This window comes from Lupinus angustifolius, chromosome LG19 (genome assembly GCF_001865875.1).
Source record: "Lupinus angustifolius cultivar Tanjil chromosome LG19, LupAngTanjil_v1.0, whole genome shotgun sequence".
Classification (NCBI taxonomy): Eukaryota; Viridiplantae; Streptophyta; class Magnoliopsida; order Fabales; family Fabaceae; genus Lupinus; species Lupinus angustifolius.
The window spans coordinates 6,046,859-6,053,698 of record NC_032027.1 but is presented as its reverse complement, the minus strand read 5'-3'; positions in this window follow the sequence as shown (position 1 = coordinate 6,053,698).

Below are 6,840 nucleotides of genomic sequence, written 5' to 3'. Positions count from 1 at the left end.
CTAGGTGTATTTTAGCCACTGATACCTAACAAAACACTTAGAGTCCTTTAATCTTGCCCTTCTGGGTAAGTGGTGTTGGAGATTGCTCACGGAAAGAGAAGTGAAAGTGAAAAGTGTTAAGATAACACTATTAGATTGCCTATCTTTTGATGAAGACAAGGATTTAGTGAAAGCTTGAAGATAACTCAACAAATCCACATGCCAAGGACTTAAGAGCTTCATGTCTAGACTAGAGTCATAACTAGAGTCATCATTAGTAGTCTTAGATATATGTCTTAATTATTGAGTCTAGGTTAGGTAAACCTAGATGCAAATCTCACAAGTCCTAAAGACAATCATATCATTTACATGAAACATGTCATCTAGATTATTATATGTTCATGCATTAATCATACATGTTATTTGTGCATCTTAGGCATAACATAATGGTAAAACATGTATAGTTGATAAGCATAACATATAGGTAGTTTACCATTTAATCTCTTAGCAGAAAAATATGCTAGTTAATCGATTAAGCAAGGCGTGAATCGATTAACATGAAATAAGTTTTAACAGATAACTGAAAAACAAAATTCAGTTATTCTCAACAGCTCGTTAATCGATTAAAGGGGCTCTTAATCGATTAACTGGGCGTCAAACAACTTTTCTATATAAACTGTGTTTTTACACCATGCTACATAGATTCATTCATTCATTTTTAGAATTGCTAAGTTGCATATTTTTCGTGTTCATTGTGTGTCATATATGCAGAGAGAAATGCATGTGACATAGTGAGAGATAATATCATGCTTAGGATTAAAAATGTCATCCAATTGCATGTGATTAAATGTGTTCATCACTGTATCTTTTCTTGCATGATTCTTTTATTTCTTTTAGAGATTTCGTAGAGTAGAAATTACATGTTTCTACATGATTCTGATCTTATACATATTCTTGATAATTTGTGAGATTTGTATAGGGTTTATAGTTGGTCTTTATATAATATTCTATTTTTGTGTTGTTTTTTTGATAAGGAAAGTCGTCTCTTGGTGTCTTACCACCAAAGAGATTCAGTGAGTCTTCACTAAGACTTAGAGGTCTTGAGTTTAGAACATATTTTTGGTTGGGGCTATATCGTAAGAAATGTTTTCTTAGGCGATTAGAATAGTCAAACCAAGGTAGGGGTTTTGGGAATTCCAGAAGGGAGCGTCTAAGGTCTTGTATTGGAAGTGTGCATGTAATATACATTTGTTTCAATATTAGTGAAGAAAATCTCCCGAGATCGAAGGGGAGGCCTAGATGTAGTTTGCAAGTGGACCCGTAAACGAACCAGGATAAAAATTTCTTGTTGCAGGCTTTTTCTAACCCTTATCTCTTTACTTTTCAAGTTGTTTAATTGCTTATTTTAACTGATATTTTGAATACTATAATTTTGTCATATAGAGATTAATTCTGTTCAAATATATATGTTGTATCGTTTCTATAATATCGGTGAGTGGTTGTGCAAATAAGGCATTCAACAACTTGATGTTTTGAGCAATTTAATCGATTAAGTTAGTGTGTTAATCGATTAACTATGCGTTTTCCAGAATAGGGTTTTGGTGCGAAAAGCAGTATATGGGAACCGCGACACCTATTCAACCCCCCCCTTCTAGGTGTTTTCTGTCCACTGATACCTAACAAGTGATATCAGAGCTAGTACGACATGCTAGCTCAACTGCATACGCGTGATCCTTAAGGGAAAACAAATGGGTTCCACCAACCCCTTTGGTGGTGATGGCGCATCCATTAACCGCCCTCCCGTATTCAGTGGCGAAGGATATGCCTACTAGAAAGTCTATATTAAAATATTCATAGAAGCCATTGACTCGGATATTTTGGAATCCGTAGTCAACGGGCCTTTCGTTCCACAACATTTAGTGGACGATGAACGTAAAAAGGTTCAATACAACCTACATGCTAAAAACATCATCACATCAGTCCTATCATATGATGAATTCTTTCAGGTTTCGCAGTGTCAAAGTGCCAAGGAAATGTGGGACACTTTACAAGTGACTCACGAAGGCACGAGCGAAGTCAAGCGTGCCAAGTTGAATGCCTGACACATGAGTATGAGTTATTTTATATGTTACCGAGTGAATCTATCGGTGACATGCAAAAAAGATTCACTCATATAGTAAACCATTTAGTTGCTCTAGATAAATATTTTAACAAAGGAGAACTTACTAATAAAGTTTTACGTTGTCTTGATAGGAGATGACAACCTAAAGTTACAGCTATCATGGAATCCAATGATCTTGATTCCATGTCTTTGGCGACATTATTTGGAAAGCTTCAAGAGCACAAGATGGAGCTTGGACGCTTGACGATGCACAAGGAATCAAACCGCGAAAATAAAAGTATATCTCTTAAAGAAACAACGTCTCAATTTATAGAATAGAAAGAAGATGATGAGTCTGATTCAGATATGGATGATGAAACGTGGAGCCTTCTCGTATGAAAATTCGGAAAATTCCTAAAGGAAGGAGGCTTCAAACGTTTCCAGAAGAAAGAAGCGCGCGAGTCAACTAGAAAAGGCAAAGGTAACAAAGAGTGTTTCACTTGCCAAGAGTGTGGTAAGTCAGGACACATGACGTTTCAATGTCCTACTTACCTCATGAAAGTTGATTCAGAGAAAAGCACTCATCGGGACTTCAAGTCAAAGAAGGCCTACATTGTATGGGACGTACTAGAGGAGGATACGATATCAAGCACCTCATATGAAGAGGAGACAGCCAAGCCATGCTTAATGACCAGAACAAATGATGTTTGTGTCTCAAATTCAAAAGAGGTAAACAATGAGTTATATTATGGAACCTCATCTTCTTCATCTGATGATTCACCTCCTTATTAGGATTTATATAATGCTTATGTCGAATTGCATGATGAATTAAAGAAATTAGCTAGGATTAGTTCTGATAGAAAACGATTAATCCTTCTAAATGAACAGAAAATAGTTTCATTACAGAAAGAATTAGATGAGCTAAAACTAGAGAATGAAACATTAGATCTAATATATTACTGTAATGCATGCAATTTCTCTAATGATAATTTATGTCAATCAATTGTCTGTGATTCTTGCGAGACTTGGAAAAATGAAAACTTGAAGCTTAATGAAAAACTCGCAAGACTCACTGAGAGTCAAAACATGTTAGACATTATGCTTAGTCAAACTAGAAATGTTGGTGATCATACTGGACTAGGATATATTCCCCCTATGCATAGGAGAAGACCATATAGGAGACCTATTACTCGGCCTAATAATAAATTTTATAATAAGAAGGTTTCTGCATGCTTTTATTGTGGCACACATGGCCACACTTCCTACTCTTGTTACATCAGGAAATATGGTATACCTAGTGGCGTATATGTCTGGATGAAAAAGGGAGATGACTCCCTGGTTACTAACACAAAATGACCCAATATAAATTGGGTACCTGAAAGAAGCAAGTGATCTATTTTGTAGGTATGTCTACGAGCATATGGACAACATTGGTATCTTGATAGTGGGTGCTCGAGGCATATGACGGGTGATAGATCAAAATTTCTAGATCTATCATTGAAATAAAAAGGGTTTGTCACGTATGGAGACAACAACAAAGGAAAGATACTTGGCACCGGAACAATTGGCAACTCAAATCAGGCAGTGATCGAGAATGTGCTATACGTTGAAGGCATAGAACACAATCTCTTGAGTATCAGCCAACTCTACGATAAAGGTAATTGTGTATCTTTTGATTCTGAATGTTGTATAATTTGTGACAACATATCTAATAAAGTTAAGTTTGTCGGATATCGTATTAATAATATATATATGGTTAACCTGGAGGATGTCACTACTCTATTTTCAAAATGTTTTATATCTAAAGAGGATGACATCTGGCTTTGGCATAGGCGTGTCGCTCATATTCATGTAAAGCGTCTAGATAAATTGTCTAAAAATAATTTGGTTGATGGGCTACCAAAACTTGAATTTAAAACTCAGGAAACTTGTGCTACTTGTAAAAAATGTAAACAAGTTAAAAACTATTTTGGTAAAAAGAATGTGATATCCACAACAAGACCCTTGCAGCTTCTCCACATGGACTTGTTTGGACCAGCACGGGTTATGAGTTTTGGTGGTAGTTTTTATGCTTTAGTAATTGTTGACGATTTATCTAGATTCACATGGACTTTATTTCTATCGTCCAAGAGCGATGAATTTAAGTCTTTCAAAAACCTTGCCAAACAAATCCAAAATCAGTTTAACCATAAGATAGTATATATTCGATCCGATCATGGTGGTGAATTTGAAAACCACCAATTTGATAAATTTTGTGATAAATATGATATTATGCATCAGTTCTCGACTCCTCGTACCCCTCAACAAAATGGAGTTGTTGAGAGGAAGAATTGAGTCTTAGAGGAGCTTGATAGAACCACGCTGAACGAAAGTAAGGTTCCTAAGTATTTTTGGGCTGATGTAGTGCATACAACTTGCTATGTGATAAATCGTATACTCTTGAGACCTAATTTTTCAAAAACTCCTTATGAACTTTTAAAAGTTCAAAAACCTAATATTGCTCATTTTCATGCATTTGGTTGTAAATGATTTATCTTAAATAATGGAAAGAGAGCTTTAGGAAAATTTGACTCAAAAGCTGATGATGTTATATTTTTAGGGCATTCATTGCATAGTATAGCTTATCAAGTCTTTAATAAATATTCAATGCAAGTAGAAGAGTCTGTACATGTCCATTTTGACGAATCTTCTCCAAAAGAGAAGATAAATGTATTTTCTGATGATGTTGCAGGTGCTTTAGAAGAAGCATACTCTAATGGCATGGACCAGGACAAAGAAGAAGCAGGGCAAATTGTCCAAGATGAGCATCAGGACCTGCCGATCGCGTGGAAGACCAAGAAGGATCATCCACTCGACGAAGTATTAGGTGATATCACTACGAGGGTGGTAACCCATAGTTCTTTACGTAATTTTCATAACTTCGTTGCTTTTATATCTCAAATCGAGCCAAAGACCATAGATGAGGCCATTGAGGATGTGCACTGAGGTATAGCTATGCAAGAAGAGCTAAACCAGTTCGAGTGTAATAATGTAGAGGACTTGGTCCCTAAACCTAAATAACAAACAAGTTTGAGCGTTTTCCAGAATAGGGCTTTGGTGCGAAAAGCGGTATTTGAGAACCGCGACACCTATTCAACCCCCCCCCCCTTCTAGGTGTGTTTTGTCCACTAATACCTAACAAGAAGCTCTTTGGTCTAAAGTATTACACTCCAAATATGGGGATATAATTGCTTCTCATGGGACAGTGGATGATGATGGAGGGCCTTCAGAGTCTATTTGGAGGAGGGATTTGAAGAGGGTTGTGAGGGTTCGGTTAGTGATAGAGGGAGTCTGCATGGAGGCTTTAGAAGAGAGGTAGGGGACAGATTTCATACTAGTTTTTGGGAGGATCACTGAGTGGAGGTAGGTGTTTTAAAGGAGTTATTTCCAAGACTTTTTAGTATGTGTTCTGGTAGGAGGGCTCAGGTGGGTCAGTTAGGTGTGTGGAGGGAGGGGTGTGGAACTGGCAGTTATCATGGAAAAGAGAGTTGTTTGAGTGGGAAAGATCTTTAATAGATGATTTGATGGGGATTCTGAGGAGGGTTCAATTAAAAGAAGATGGTGTTGACAAATGGATTTGGAACTATGACGGTTCTCATTGTTATTATGTTAAGTCTGCTTACAAAGCAATTTAGCAAGTAGAAGAGGTTAATGCTAATGATAGTGTTGTGGGGCATAATTTGGAAATCTCAAGCCCCTCTCAAAACCTGAATGTTTGCTTGGAGAATTATCTTGGATAGGATTCCTAGTAAGTGGAATCTTGCTTGGAGGGGTGGTAACTTTACTGGTAATGATGACATTTGTGTTTGATGTCAGAGTTATCCGGAGACTACCGGTCATATTTTCTTCTCTTGTCATTTCTCTTACAGAGTTTGGCAACTTCTTTATGGATGGTTGGGGCTTACGGGGGTATTACCATCTTCTGCTGAATCTCATTGATTTCATCATCTTAATTATATTAATGGTTTCCAAGCGAAAGGTGTTGGTTCTTTGTTTTAGATGACTGATATTTGGACCTTATGTAGTTGTAGAAATGACATTATTTTTAACAACAAGAGGAAATGTATGGAGGAGGTTCTGGACGAGATAAAGTTCAAGTCTTGACTTCGGACCAAAAGTAAAATTAAAGGTTATTCTATGTCTTAGTTTGAATAGATCTCTAATTTGATTGTTTGTTTGGAATGTTATCCATAGTTGTAATCTTAGGTTTTGGTGTTTCTGATTTTTTTTATAGTTCTTCTTATGGGAAGGTTCTAGGCCTTGGAGTTGTTTTGTTCTGTTTCTTTTGTTGTATATATATATATATATGTTCTTTTTTAATAAAAAATGTACCTTCCAAAAGAAACAAGGGGTTATATTATAACTCTGAAGGAAACTTGTAATTACATAGTTTTCATTGATCACTCCATAATTTTCTACATACATCGTCCTTACGCTTATCACCTTATTTGGGCTTTGATCATACACGAGTGATTAACCATCTTTTGTATTATGGGAATTTCCCACTCTCATTTTCTTCATTCGAACATGATATAATATTCTTGCGTTTAATCATTTCTTGTATGTTTGGAATTTCTTATCATTCTCATTTTCTTCTTTAGAGACTCACACATTCCCTCACATTTTCTTTCAGGAAATCCATGACATATTTGCTTTGATTCTTTGCCAAAACTCATACCATTCTTTGATCCTCCCATGGTTCAAAGATGAATTGAAGCTTT